General features: G+C 32.5%; 1 protein-coding gene across 2 annotated transcripts in view; it reads right to left on the bottom strand.

Annotated features, from left to right (window-relative positions):
• LOC110380291 (5-hydroxytryptamine receptor 1) overlaps positions 1–14,899 on the bottom strand; it is a 137,868-nt gene that overhangs the window by 18,503 nt on the left and 104,466 nt on the right. Inside the window, exon 3 of one of the 2 annotated variants that reach the window (XM_064040052.1) lies at positions 3,992–4,030. The exons of the other annotated variant lie outside the window; for it this stretch is intronic. The gene's annotated coding sequence lies outside the window, so the exon portion shown is untranslated. The remainder of the gene's footprint in view (positions 1–3,991; positions 4,031–14,899) is intronic. 2 annotated transcript variants of the gene reach the window in all.

Here is a 14,899-nt window from a genome sequence, read left to right as displayed (position 1 = left end):
CGTCTGCCAGCAATAGACAAGCTACCTCGTAGTTTATAAAGACGAAGACGGCCAGTAATATAAGACGTTATAGAAAATACATTACTGTTTTATATTTATAAAAGGAATCTTTTTATGACAGTTCGATTTTTAAACGCACACCAATCATACCTTTGCGTGAAAATTATATTTTGGACATCATTTTTCTGTCAGTTTATGTCAACCATTTGTCCTAAATATGCATCAATTTTAGAAATAAGTGGCTAGATATATAAACAAAAAATATATTACTAATATTCCGTTTGTCTATCATTACTGTCAGATAATCATAGATAAACCAAAAAAATAACCTCATAGATTAATATAATCATACCTATTTATCTAAATAAAAGCCACAAAACGTAAACATACCCACACTTTCCCTGTAAAAGTATTTAGCCTACCAAAACAGTTCTAATAAACCACTCGAAGCAAGGTCAGGAGATAAAATGCAAATCCAATATTAATTTAATTAAATCAATTGATAACTACGTTTCAAGTGAAGTGATAAGATATCGCTATCATTAGCCTTATCTACGCCTACTGTCACTGAAAATACGATTTACATAAAAATACCATTTCACCTAAATACCAGCAGTTTCCCACAGTTTTACCCGCTTCTTATTAAAACTACCGCCCTTAGTTGGGTAAAATGTAGCTTATGTCATCCGGCCATTGTGTAGCTTTTCAACAGTGAAGGAATTTTTCAAATCGATTTCGTGGTTTCGGAGCCTTTAGGGTGGTTATAAACAGACAGTCGAAAAAAATCTTTGTTATACATATACGTAGGTTTCTGTAAAACCATTTTAGCTTGTTGAAACCATCAAAAAACTTCTGCCATCAAATTCCCAAGTCATTGTAGCACACTTCCCGAAGGGCGAAATTCCGCGCCGCAAAAGACCAGTAATGTAATAATTGTAATAGCATAATCTCACAAAAGGGGAACGGCGTCGATTTTCCTAAATGCTTACGGCCCCTCATTCACCATCTTACGAACAAATTTTCCTAATAATACCTATATCTCTTTTACTGTACAAAAAAGTGACAAGAATAGAGAATTTGGGTAGGTTCAGATTTAAGGCCCCAACTGCTTTTTTCAGGAATATATTTTTAGAAATTTTCTCCCGTAGTAGACATATAATTTTCTCTATTTTTATACACACATTTCAGCCTTAACAAAAACCTTCGCAGCTATAGAATTAACCGTACTTACGTCAAGAAGGCCCAATTATTTTAATGTACCTTCTCATTACAATATCCTTAGCACTCTTATACAGCGCTGAATACCTCTTTCAGGATTTAAACGTGTAATTTTCTACGACAAAAACCCATTTTGTTCTGAAGGCTGTACTTACAATTTATTTTATAGAAGCATTTAAGAGAAATCTATTCAATGGCCATGTGAAATGGCAGGTAGAAAAATAAATCAATTTGAAAGGTATGTAAGTTAATTCGTTCTGAATATTCCTAGAAAGACGAGACCTTTTTTTATTAAATCAATAAGAATAATAATATCTTAGAATTATCTAAATTCTTTGAATAATCCTTGTTTATTGGTTCATTTGAAATAAGATCTGAACAAAGATTTCTCTGAAAAATCACACTTGGAATCCCTAGTTCTGTGTATTCTGATTTACTTAATAGGGTTTTATGAATCGCTTTTTTTCAGCTTCGTACCTATTTCGTATTAAAAGGTCAAGTAAACAGTATGGCAAACATCCAACAAAATAAAAATATGATTAAAAAAAACCGGCCAAGTGCGAGTCGGACTCGTGCACGAAGGGTTCCGTAAATTACAGTTAAATCAACCTATCTCAAAAACTATAAGAGATACTTTGATCAAACCAAAAATCGTTGAAAGAGTTAATTAGCATGCATCACCTCTATTTTTTTTAGAATTTTATACCCCGTAGTTATAAAAATAGAGGGGGGGGGACATACTTTTTACGACTTTGAGAGCTGATATCTCAAAAACCGTTCACTTTAAGAAAAATGTTTTTTAGAAAACTTTATATCATTTTAAAAGACCTTTCCATTGATCCCCCACACGGGTATGTACATCGAAAAAAAAAATTTCATCCCTCAGTTACATGTATGGGGGGCCCAACCCCTCATTCTTTTTTTTACTATTTAGTGTCATATTTTTGTAGCGGTTCATACAACACATATTCCCATCAAATTTCATCACTGTAGTACTTATAGTTTCCGAGTAAATCGGCTGTGACAGACGGACAGACGGACAGACGGACAGACGGATATGACGAAACTATAAGGGTTCCGTTTTTGCCATTTTGGCTACGGAACCCTAAAAAAGACATATATTTTGTTAGCATCAGAGTTGCTAATACATACAGTCTATACCCATTCAATACAAATCGAAATAGCTCTCGATTCTGAATAAACGATTATGAATATTCATATGTTTTTCAAGATAACCGACATTTTTTGTTCCAAGTTCCAACGGTTGAACAACGAATGAAAATATACTGGCTGGATGAAAGAATAATTTCGAAAATATATTCCTCTTTCAATATCGAACAAAAGCTGAAAAGTATCGATTTTATATTGGATGTGTTTCTTTTTAATGTTTTCGTTGATTTGCTTCTATGTATGTGTAATAATGGGAGGATGAAAGAGTGAATGGATTTGAATGAATATGAATGAGTTTTCAGAATACCAGTAAATGGAGAATAATCTGTATTGAAATAAGTACCTACCTTTTGATTTAAATAGCGGTATAATGTTATTATGCTGATTGGATTAAAAAATTGTTTTTATATTTTATACATTTATCTATGTGTGTTACAGTCAAAGACTATAAAACCACTTGACGGCGCATACAGTGCCCCGACGCTCGCCAAAAGTTAGTGATTTTGCGCGTACTATAAGGCTACGATCAGTACGATCCTTTAGTAGCGACCTTGAACTGACCAATAGTAGCCGCGGATTATGTCGCGTCCCCCCGCCCGCAGCGGTGAGTCGTGTTCTTAGAAGAAATTGGCGAGTGCGCTCTCTAGTGGTTATTTACTTTATGGTTACAGTCTACTTTTGATACGCGAGTAAAACCAATGGAAGAACCTAGTATTTATTAAATGTGATACCACCTTCAAATACGGCATATCTACATAAATATTAGTTTGTATACATATGTGTACAACATCGTATCTAAACGCGTGACCCAGAAATTAACCCCAGCCATGTAGCTAATACAATTAGTTCCAAAATCATTAGCGATTAACTCCTAACCTAAAGACATCATCGTTAGAGTAATCAGTGTTTGTTTAACCTTCGGTTTAAAACTTACGGTTCGTTTAGTCAATGCTCAATCCTTCTCTGTGTGAGAGGAGGCCTGTGCCCAGCAGTGGGACGATAAGAGGCCGTAACAGTTAGTTTAGTTAGAGGTCAAAGTTAATTTCTTGATTCATCTTGATAGAGTTAACCTCAGTTTGAATTAATTAAAACTATCGTTTACATTTTCTAGTTTATCTCCTGATTTGGAGTGGTTTAATTATAACTTACAAGCGTCCGCACGCGGCTTCGCCCGCGTCATGTTCGCGTTTTCAAGAGAACTCTTCAAAAGTCTGGGATAAAAACTGTTCTATGTTCTTTTTCAAGGCCAACTCTATCTCTGTACCAAATTTTAAAATCAGTTCAGTGGTTCAGACGTGAAAGCGTAACAGACAGACAGACAGACAGAGTTACTTTCGCATTTATAATATAAGTAGGGATGTTTTTTAGTTGTTCTGTTTTATTAGGATAGTTTTTGATTTTTATTGTAAATATGTATTGTAAATATTAAATTGTGAAATAGTAGGGATGTTAAAGTAATTTATTTAAGTTACTAAACATTGGACTTTAGTTCGGCCAATCACTAAACCATGTTGTGTAATGCTAGTAAAATGCTTTTAGTCTAAATGCAAGTGAAATTCTGCAACTTTATTCATGCATGTACAATTTAAATTGGTAGTTTTACCTTAAAACGAAGCTAGTATTGGATTTGTTTGTTGCGTACCTGTAAAAACAAAAACAAAACGGTTAATACAAAAGTTTAGAATTTCTGTACTACTTAATTGATACCATAGCTAAATAAAATAGAAATTGTTTAAGTAAAACCGGCCAAGTGCGAAGTCGGTATCGCGCACGAAGGGTTCCGTACCATTATTTATAAAATGAGCAATAAAAGTCACGTTTTTTGTAGGTATGAGAGCCCCCAATCTTTTTTTTATCTAGTTTTCAGTATTTGCTGTTATAGCGGCAACAGAAATACATCATCTGTGAAAATTTCAACTCTCTAACTATCACGGTTCATGAGACACAGCCTGGTGATAGACAGACTGACGGACAGACGGAGGAGCGAAAACAATAAGGTCCCGTTTCACCCTTTGGGTACGGAATCCTAAAAAACTGTCCAACAAGTGTTATATAAAAACCTATACGTACATCATTTGGTTCAAAGGACCACATTTTTCGTAGGACCAATATCGATGTGGCTGAGAAATTGCATCTGTCGTAAGCAGTTTCATACAGGCGTGAAATGGAAGTGTTCCTATTCAAGACGGACGGTTGTATCAGGATACATTTGTACCTTCACCACAGGGGGTGGGGAAAATCGGTAAAGTATAGGAAAGAAAGATAGAAAGGAAAAAACTTTTATTGATACAAGATTGACGTAAATAGGGAATAAAAAGTTGAAAAAAAGAAATAGGTATAATAGTTGTGCTGTATAGTGGGGAATAATGTGGCAAACTTATAATATAGGAAAATAGTGTACATTTTCTAAATACATGGTCTGCATACAATAGATAATATGAATTTATTTATTTTGTAAATCAGCTTGAAAGATACCTACTCGAATTTTGAATTGATCTCTAAGAGGATATTCCTCTTATAGATTAATTCAAAATTCGAGTACCTAGGTCCTTCGTGTAGATTAATTTAAGTATAAATAGAACGAAATATTGGGCAATTGGACCTCATTTATGAGTTAAAAAATACCGTAGTCTATGTTATCCACAATAAACATAAACACAATAAAAAAGAGAGAGAATAAAATTTATTTTTAATCTTCAAAATGGCGGCTCTCTAAACAATTCTATTTGGTTCAAAAACAAAAGACTACTGACAAAGGCGCGGTAATCTAGTGTCAGACCCAGATTTACTTTTTTTCATTTTTTTACGCAAAAGTGCGATTCGAGGCCTTGTTAAGATTATTTTTCATAAAGAGATAAAAATATGTTTTTATCAGGCTTCAACGTTTTCAATGGCCGCTGTCAACTTAGTGGCTTCTTACGGGCAATATCTTTTGTGTTAAACTCGAAGAAATATGTCTTAAAAAGCGAAAGTTGTGGACAGTCGACCAACGAAATATATAGTACCTACCTATTTATAGTACCTATAATCATAACTATACGCAATACGTATTTCTTAACAGCGTTTTGCGGGAACTTCATCCCGCACAACTGAAAAAGTAACTTATATTTTATATGTATGAGCAGATAGGTTTTTGTCTATTCGCGGAATGTAAGTAGTTCTCGTAGAACGCGGGTGAAACCACGGGTGGAAGCCAATATCAATTAAAAACAACGTAGTACACCAAAACACAAGAATTAATTAAAATTATAATAAACCCAAAAGCTGTCCAAATTCAAACAATTCTCTGAACACAAAGTTACATAAACCCCGAAACGTGATTGATCTCAACAAACAAACCAAAACCCAAAATAGTGAGGTGCCCTGTCAATAAGTTACAAGTAAATATAAACTATCGTGTTATCGTATCTAAGCGAATCGCAATCCCCGCTCTACGGGTCTATGAATAATGCAAGCCTTGATATTGAGTCTTCGTTGTAAATATAGATATCTTAGGGTACCTATGTAGCTTGGTTAGCATTATGTTTAGTTTAAACTCTAAACCGAAACTAAAATATTATTTTGTTTGTCAAGCTATAAAATGTGTTTCATGCAGACAAAACGCTAGATAAGCTTTACCATACTTTTAATCTGACGAAGAAATAAACATGCATATAAAGTATGTCTTAACCGATTTCATATTCTGTTACAAGTAAAGTCCATTGATCCCTTTTTATATAACAACAAAGAACATTTTAGCGAGTACACTCCACATTATAACTATGATAAAAAAGACCTTTTAAATGCGATATAAGTATTTTCCTTTTCTTTTGAGGATTCCAGAAATTCCTTAAGTATATTTGAAGTACGAGTCAAGAATCCAAAACCGTTGGAGGATAAAAATAAATCTTTTATTCATGTTTTCATGAAAATTATGTGCGTTCTTTTTGCTTACTTTAATCAAGATTATTAATGGTTATTGATTGTGAAGTATGCTTCATATTAAATAAGAAAATGTATTGTCTATATTTATATATTTTGGTATCTAAATAGAAATGAATACTACAAAACTGAGGTGGCTTTTCATTGTTTAGCGTCAGACTTTGTTAGACAATTTATGACTCTGACCTGAGGAAGATACTTATACTATATCTTGCAAGTCTGAGTTTTCAAAAATAGAACACATGAAAATTCAATTTTCTCCCAATATGAAGTGCAGTAGTAGCTGGCAACAAATAAAATAAAAAATAAAGGAAAAGAATGAATCCTTTTTGATCAAAAAACAATTGACACTACATTGTCAAAAGTTTTTTTTTGTACTCGAAACAAAGAACTACTTCAAAATAATTGATTTATATTATGCTTCAGCACTGGTTGCTTTGACATCCTTGCTAAAGGAATTTAGTCTTTATGTCCAGTGCTTAAGACTTTAGATTTGAAAGCAATCTGTGAAGACTAAAGGAGATTGCGTCCATTCTTCTCATTCTTTGAAGTTTGAAGTCAGAAGATAATAGAATGGATCAGATTGTCCCGTTGTGTTAAATGCAGGATATATTTTTAAGACGTACAAAGAGTAGATTTTATAAGTAAAATACTGGTACTCAGCTACATCCAGTTAGACTGGAAGCCGTCCCCTTCATGGTTGGGAAAAGGCTCGGAGGATGATGATAAGTTTTTTAAAATGTTACCTACATAAAGTTGTCTTTCAATAATAATATAATGTAAAGTAATATTTTATTTCAAGCAATATTCAAAACACGAAGCTTAGGTCAGAATATAAATTGAAATTTTGTGACAGCAAAGGAATACTAGAACCTTATTTTTATCCGATTATCCTTTTTCTATTCAGTAATCCTAAACACTAGTTTTATTTGACACACACCTTTTATCGAAATATGAAAATATTTTACTTGACGACGTAAAATTGATATGATTATTTTTCCGACCCAAATATCGACCAATAGAATTGCACCATTCGACGTCACGTGGTACAACCTACATGGTATTATAGGGAACCTTGAGGGAAATGCCAGAGAATTTTGAAGCTCGTGTGGTATTCGGGGGATTATTTTTCCGTCCCAAATGTCGGCCACAACCTGTCAGTTTGACGTAGCAACGACCAGAGAAAATATTCAAAAAAAAATATCAGTATAATACCATGTAGGTTGTACCACGTGACGTCGAATGGTGCAATTCTATTGGTCGATATTTGGGTCGGAAAAATAATCCCCCGAATACCACACGAGCTTCAATTTCTGGCATTTCCTCAGTTTCGCAACAAATAAAGTCGTCAAGTTTTCCAGGAAAAATCACTCGCGCTTCGCGCTCGTGATTTTTTAACCTGAAAAACTTGACTCCTTCATTTGTTTGCAACGAACCTATCGGAAAATACCCGATAATTTTGAAGCTCTTGTGGTATTATAAGTGATTATTCATTTTTTATTAAAATATTTTATAATACATAATTTTGTTTAAAAGGTTTTGTAGCTTGGTAAAATAAATGTTTTCAGCGTATTAGGTTACTCAATAAATAAAATATTTTGAATTTATTTCAAGTGAATTTGTTTAAATTCGTCGGTAGCATTATTGGTAAGCACTTGCCCTGTAATACACAATGTATTCGATTACTTTCAAACACAGTGTAAAAACATGTGTCTTGGTATGAGAAAGGTTTTGAACATACATAGATGAGTATAGATAAAGGGATACCAGTGAAAGGATAGATAGATTGTGTGAAAGAAGAAATAGCTGGAATGAATGTTACTCGTGAGATGACGTTAGACGAATTCAAGAAGTATTGAAGAGTCTCTGAAAAAACACATCAATACTAACCAAAAAGTCAGCCGATCAATATCTAAATTACGTTCTAGTAAAACAGCGGGCTCTTCAGTTTTTCCCGAATCCTGAATAACGTCAGGCCATTACAATTGCTAATACAGGCCTCCATTCCTCTTCATATTACATTTTAGCATGCATTTACATACGACTTTTTATTGAAACTTTGCATATTATTTTATTTAACCTTTGAAGTAAATAATGTTTGTTTTTGAATAGATTTTGGCGCTGCTTTTGTGGTGGGATTCCTTTATTGAGTTTTTGGCTTATTTACTGCTGTTATTTTTTATTTATGTACTAGGCTATGTGTTTTCTTATATTGACGGGTACGGAACGGTAATATTTATTTGAGAGAACATGACGCATAGATAACACAAAAGTAAGAATTTAAGTATTCTAAAATTCTAGTAAAAATACAATCAAGTAGGTACCTAAGAAGACTGTCATTTTACAAAAGAAAAGAAATTAGAGAAAAGCATGTTACGTAATTTGTTCGAGACCAAATCCCAGCACAGATTTTTAATGCAAAATAAAAAACTCAAACATTAAGTTTGTAAGACATTTTTTTACAATCCAAACCAAGACAGATATTCCACAAAAGCACTAACAATTTGTACTACCAGACTTTAATAGAATTTACTGTAATTCCGTATCCAGTAGAATGGCCGGCGTCCATTACAAATAGAAGTAAACGAGCAAATAATAGTAAAACCAGTGTGCTTGGAACTATTTCCTTTTTATTTTAATTCCAATCTTGTACAATCCTTTTCTGTTCCATTGTGTCGATTATTTCTAGGAAAACGGGATAGTACAAGTTTTATGGAATGCTTTATGAATAACTGGCTGTTTTCCCATGGTTTTACTACTGCCCGTACCGGGGTAAAATATAGCATATGTTACTCGGGGATAGTATAGCTTTCCAATTGTGAACAAATTTTCAAATCGGTTCAGTAGCAGTATCGCTGTATTTACGATACAAACCAAACAAAAAAATCCTCTTTATTATATTACTATGAGATATAGATAACTCAATTTTTTTTTAAGTCATTCATCATTTTTACAATGATTTATCATTCTTGACAGATATCTACAGAATTAAATTAATATTCAAAGTAAAATTAAATTATCTGATTTCAGTGAATATCTCGCACTTAATTTAATTTTATTGAATAAAAAAATTCTTTCCGTCAACCTTTTCCCAGTTGATATGATATTTTATTTAAATATTTTTCCCGGAACTTTGGGTCGACATGAATTTAATAAAATTTATATAAAAGCATTTTGGTATCAAGGAAAATCAAGTGTATCTTTGAAATTTGTATGATTTCCCGGATTTTTAGACCGTTTTACTAAGATAGTTAATTCTGTCCTCATTAAAATATTACAATGGATGCCCAATTATTAGGTCAATGGTTTTCAAAGTTGGATAGATATCTGACTAGCTTCGAATAGAAGGCAATTAGATAAAGCGGGCTTCAAATAATTTCGAACGTTATATCAAACGGTTAAGTTAGGTTTTTTATACTAAGTTTTTTTATGTACATAGTTAGGTAAGATATATAATTTTGTGGTGTTATTGTTCTGTATTTTCTAAAACGTCGATTTTCAACAATTATTAAAAATACTCAGCAGTAAATTAAAAATAATGTCATGGCAATATATAATACACCTAAGTTAAACCATGTTCATACCAATAGAATTATATTTTCCTGGTCTAGGTCACGTCTACACTTGTATTTTTTTAAACACCGTCCTACACTCAACAATCAATATGGCATACCACTGCAAAGGACCTTTCCCATTTCTTAACAGAAAATAATACGAGAAAGGTTAATAAACACAATGTATTATGACCTGAGAGAACCCTCTCAAAGGTATGACCTGACTTCGGAAGATAGGTATTGAACTAGAGCACATCTTTGAAAGGAAACCTGTAGGTAGTGGCTGACCTTTAAGAAATACCTAAAGATAACATTATAGGAAAGGGTAAGATACCAACACAAGGTAACGAATGTAGCTTACTTGGGAGCCAATCGGCCGTGTGTGAATGGTGTCCCGATATTATATTACTACATATTATAGATTTTAGGGACTTTTAAATTGATCACCTTTTCCTCTTTTGTCAAGAAAAAGAGCTTTTCTTTTCAATACACATATACTTACTTTGGTATTTTATACTATACAAAAGGCTGTGATAAAATACTTTTTTTACCGATTGTAAGCATAAATAAACAAAAAAAAAACAGACTTTCCTTTTGTAAACAAATACATGAGATAATTGAACATAAAACCTCATTGTTAGAAGTACACTACAAAGCAAAAAATGTAGCCACAACAATCTGCGTAATTAAAGGGAAATATTTTTTAAAGAATCCATTTCTGTAAGTTGCCAAGGTTTCACGAACATAATTCGCCTGAGGAAGCGAAACCTCAAACATTGTCTGTTGTACGTAAAACAAGGGTTTTGGAAACTTTGTTTGTCGAAAAACGGCAGAGTCTTGTTATGACTGTCAAAGTTGATACCACAATGGTCTATGACGTTGAATGCCGACTTCTAAAGTGTACTTCAAACCGCCTAATGTTTTGGAGTTTGACCATGATTTTCCTATTTTGTTGGTTCTGGAATTTTGATGATTATTCTTGTTAAAGATGTACTTAGTAAGACAGAAGTAGGTTTGGGACACATTGTATGGTCCTTTGGTACAGTCAAGAGAAGTGAGTGAATGAGCGAAAGCAATTTAAGTTATTCCGAAACGACTTTGTTATTCAAACATTTGGTTTTTTGTACAGAAACCAAGGTAGCTAAAATAAAATGTCTTGATTTCATCAATTTTAAGTCTCACATTGGAAGATTTGGTAATTTTATTGCAAACCTGATACATTATGTTTTGAACTCATTATTTTCCATGTAATTAATACATAATAAAGATAAAACCTCGCTCGTCCTTGTTTCAGTACAGTGAATTAATTGCAAGTCAAGCCAGTAGATTAAACATTGTTCATTGAATACCTATTCCAAGATAATTTATTCTAAGGAAACAGGTATATAATTATTAAAATCTTTTTCCATAGTATTTGAGCCGAGAAAAGAAAAATCGGCCAAGTGCGAGTCGGACTCCCGCACGAATTGTTCCGTACCATTATTTATAAAACGGACAAAAAATCACGTTTGTTGTATCTGAGCCCCCCAAAATATTTATTTAATTATAGTTTTTAGTATTTGTTGTTATAGCGGCAACAAAAATACATCGTCAACGTTTCAGCTCTTTTACTATCACGGTTCGTGAGTTAATGCCTGGTGACAGACAGACGGACGGACGGACGGACGGACAGAGGAGCGAAAACAATAGCGTCCCAATTTACCCATTGGGTACGGAACTCTAAAAAGTAACATATTTTTCTTACATTTTACGAACTTTTGGGAAAATAAATAGAGTTTTTGAAACCGTATATCCGTATGTCCTCATAATTTACATTACTACCATGGAAACCTTTGGTCGAAATCAATTTAGAAATGGAACATGATTTATTATTTTCATAAAACATTGAGAAATGATTTATCATGGCTGCCCTAATGGAATTGGTTTGCAATACCCCCATAACTTAGCATACGACATATTGATTTTAAAGCTACAAAATGGTATCTTGTTTACTTACTTTCATACAAGTTTGTGAATAAGAAAGCATAGCTCAAAAAGAGAATAAAATGTGTGGTTAGTTTTTTTATGTTTTGTCATTCAAGGTTGCATCCCAAAATAAATCTCAAATAATTAATATAATAATTCAGAAAAGACGACGCAATTCGTGTTTCAATTTTACACAAGTTTTTCATTTTCACGAAATTAGAAATCTCAAGATTATATTCAAACATCAGTTAACTTTATTAAAAAAAAACTATGGCCATGTTGAAAAGTTAAGGAAATCTTGATATAGGTATAGATAGGTACGTACTACTCTTCCTTTCTAATGTTTTCTTTTCTATTCAAAGACCTCAAAAAGTATCGTTCTTAATTTAAATCGCACTAATAATATCACACACACACACAAATCAAAACATTCTCAAAACAAAATTTCAAAATCCGAATTCGAACTTTTCTTTTTAATCACAACAGCACACATGCTCATTCAGTCATTCATCGACAGAACTACAAATTACTGGCACAAAACAACAGGCACACACCACCTTCATCAATCTACGTCACACTAGTGCAGTCAACAGGCGCCTTTAACAGCAGTTCCAATATTCCATCTATCTTTCGATTTGCTTACTGGAGATAGGATTTGACATTAGTCCTATAGGCGACGCAAATACAACATCCTCTTTTTTTCATACCTATAATAAAATTGTTTTCTTAAAAATATTTTGACTTACATAATATGTACACTTGGCAATTGTAATTTGCTAGAGGATAAAAAGTTTTGTTGACAAATATCCGCATCGGAATTTATTTTATGAATATCGCACAGAAACATTGTCGCGTATGTTATAATCCCAAAGCAATGTTCGATTCCTATCTCTTGCAAGCAAAAGAGTAGATGGATCGAATATTAGGAACAGTTGTAAGATAGTAACGAGGAACAATTTGTTAGAAATAAAGAAGGGACTCATTGAATTAAGGGATCGTCTCAATGCATTCTGTGTAAGTTTCTGATCTCTTTTGATGTTGATTTCCTGGCTTCTTATTTTTATAACAGGGAATACTCTATTGAATGTTTAAGTACGACCCAAGATTTTTTATATATCATATGTTTTTTTTGTTGTAATTTGATGATAAGATTTTGTATCTGTAGGTAATATTAAAACAGTATATCAGTAAATTAGAGTACTATATTTTAACTGTTGCTAATAGAAAAAAATATAAAAATAACTCACTTGCCTACACACGAAAGTATGACATTTAAATTAACACACCTACTTTTTTTGTTTTAATTATTCCACGCGGCATCTCAAACAATCCCTCGGAAATGGGATCTTTTAAATAATAATAATATGAAATTAAATTCACGTGTTAAGAATATCTCAATTTGACTTTTGGGTGTTTAGGAGGAAGAAGGAAAAGGGAAAACTTCGAATTCAACGTTACCTTATTTAATCAAATTTCCTTTCAATTTAGCACCGACAAAAATCCAAATAAAATTTTATTAGGGTCTCAATTTATTTTCATTATTTATTTAGAAATTCAAATTTTATTATGACATTATCTTCCTATGTAATTCATTTAAAATATCGAGGGAGCACAAACATAGGTAAATGTTTTTATTCCATAATTTGGTTTAAATAAAAAAAACATTTACATAAGGTTTTCATTTACATAGACCAGAAAACTAATAAAGCTGTCAGATAGTTTTTTTTATATATCTTATTCAAAAAAATATATAATCTGAAGCATTTAGCCATTTCAGTGGCATTAACAATTTAATTTGAATTTCTCAGCACATTCTTCTTATTGATGAGAGTATGAATTATATATAGAGCGCACATCGCACGGGTTATTCAGCGCCCGAATAAAGACGCGAGTGAACGCAAAATACAAGGATTTAAGCATCCAATCCGGCTTCTCGAATCGCGAACATTCTCGTCTCGTTTCTCAGTATTCAATTATTCAACAGCTTCATAGTAGGTGTTTGTAAGGCGTCGTGTTCATGCTTTAATATAATGTGACGATGTTTTGAAAATGAAGGAGGTGTTTTGATAAACTTGGCTAAAAAGGCGAGCTCAGAGTTATGTATGTTTCTGAGCTCAATTTTTAGCAGGTAACAAAAACGATCAGTCATATACTGAAATCTTAAAATTACTGGAATTTGATGCAATATTTATCTCGTTTCAGTTAGTGCAATTATTAGTGATACAATTTACTGTTGATTTTGACATTAAGATGTACCTATATGTAAATTACGTGAAAAATTACATAAATACGCCTGATGGGTTATATAACTTTTAATGCATTTCAAAGAGTTGCTTTAACAAATTATCATTAAAAATGCTTAAATTCATATTTTATGATGATGTCCTCCTAGCCGATTCACGGCTACGGCGCACATAGGAGTATTTGTACTAAAAACCTGGCCAATATTATTTCGTGGCATTTGTGACGTGGAAACTGTTAAATAAATGTATTAAGATAGTTTTCAAACGTTTATTATAAAAAACAAAAAATCAAAAAAAAATTCATTGATTCATTATTTTCATCTGTTGCTGTTGTGTTGTGTTCTTCGTCACTACTTTCTAGTGATGGATTTTCTGCGTCAGGGAGCAAAAGACTTATGGTCTCCGAACAGAATGGGTTCTTGACATTCCATATGGTTCTTGACATTCCCAATTGAATCTAAAAAAAAAAGAGTATTTACTGTAAATAATGTTGTTTTAAATTAACTCGCCATTTTGTTTGAATGAGTGTTAAACAAAATGGCGGAACAAAGCGGAATATTTTCTTTCACAATTCTCTTTAGGAAAGTCTAAACTTTATTTAAAATAATAGATCATTACTCGACAATGCTCGGAACACATACAAAACCTTTACTGTTTATTTTTTTTTATAGACTTTGAGATTATTTTAGTATCCTTTGCGAAATTAAAAAATAAGCATTTATGAGTCTATAACATAAATGAAATGATATTATTAATGTTGTTACATACTTTGAACTTCCATATTCGAAATGCCTTTCCCACCAACTATCAACAAAACGTCTAAAACAC

Source organism: Helicoverpa armigera, chromosome 21, assembly GCF_030705265.1.
Source record: "Helicoverpa armigera isolate CAAS_96S chromosome 21, ASM3070526v1, whole genome shotgun sequence".
Taxonomy (NCBI): domain Eukaryota; kingdom Metazoa; phylum Arthropoda; class Insecta; order Lepidoptera; family Noctuidae; genus Helicoverpa; species Helicoverpa armigera.
Note: the sequence above shows the minus strand (reverse complement) of the source record. Positions and strands in the feature narration are given on the sequence as shown.